The sequence below is a fragment of the Loa loa genome (assembly GCF_000183805.2).
Source record: "Loa loa unplaced genomic scaffold supercont3.150, whole genome shotgun sequence".
Taxonomy (NCBI): Eukaryota; Metazoa; Nematoda; class Chromadorea; order Rhabditida; family Onchocercidae; genus Loa; species Loa loa.
Window position 1 is genome coordinate 30,640 of NW_018108330.1, and position 1,411 is coordinate 32,050.

Consider the following 1,411-nt stretch of genomic DNA (forward strand, 5'->3'; position numbering starts at 1 on the left):
TTATTATTATTATTATTATTATTATTATTATTATTATTATTATTATTATTATTATTATATTATTATTATTAATTATTATTATAATTGTCATTATTAATATTATGTTATTCACGTACGTCACGTGTTTTATGATGCCTTTTTTCTCCATTTACTGCATTTTTGGATGAAAACAATCTAATAGAATATGTTGGAAATTTGCAACATATTCAACAATAATTTTCACATCAATAAATATTTTTGATAATAACAAAAAAAAAAAAAAAAACAGGAATGAATTTCTTTCATTACGTCATTGCATTCCTTTCCTTCACTTATCTCTTTTTCCAATTCTATCCTATCATTTTGTTTACATTCAAAATTTATACAAATTTCTTTTTCTTAAAAAGAAAAATATTTTTTTTCTTTTTTCTTAAACTATTTATTCACCCCTTATAACCATATTTATGCATACTTATTGATCTGATAACAACTGTTCATCTTAAGGTTGTACAATTTCTTTGGTCATTCTAATGCTATAATCTGTTGACACTTTTTATAACTGATGGTTTTGATTCCTTTTATTCATTTTATTGATTTCAATTTTGCTAATTAAACGAGAAATTATTCGAGCATTTATGCCGAAAAATGTTTGCGAAAAAAAGAAAAATCAACAATCAGGAATTTGAATTAGGAATCAAAATCAGGAATTGCATTCAGGAATTTGTTTAAGTTGATTTGTTCGTTGTTGTTTGTTCAATTTCATATCACGAGTACAAAAATTTTTGCAAAAAAAAAAAACAAAAATAAAAAATCAGTAAGAGAAATGGAAGAGTGCAACTTCTCTGACACTACCAATTTCAATTGCTTCTTATTTCTATTACGTATTATCATCCAAAACTTATCATCGATCCGATGATATATACCCAACAGTTGCAACCAACGGAGATATTCTGAGATATTGGGAAAGGGTTGCCTCATATACGGGATTTCTGGTAGATAACAAAATGATTTCTCAGAAGAACTGTTACAAAAAGTTATTAAGCTATAAATGCTTAATGATTTCTCAGGAGAACTGCTTCTTTTTTTTTTTTTATGAACCATTTTATTTTTTTATGAATCAATTTTGTGAACCATTTTTTTTTTCTTAAAAGTCCTCGTTATAATCATAATTATGATCATTAAATTAATGAGAGAATTTATTTTGTTTTATTAATTACAGATCAATAAAAATAAGTGGTGTGATTACATCTTCTTCTATTACCATTTCTTACCTTTCCATTTCTCAGGTTTTGGCATCTTTTTCCATTTTTTTTTGTTCGAAATTCATTTGAAATGAACAGGTTTGTTTCCTTTATTTGTCCCTTTTTACTCATTCTAATGCAAATTTGATTTTTTCGAAAAAATTTTCCCAAAATGGATAAAATGATAAAGG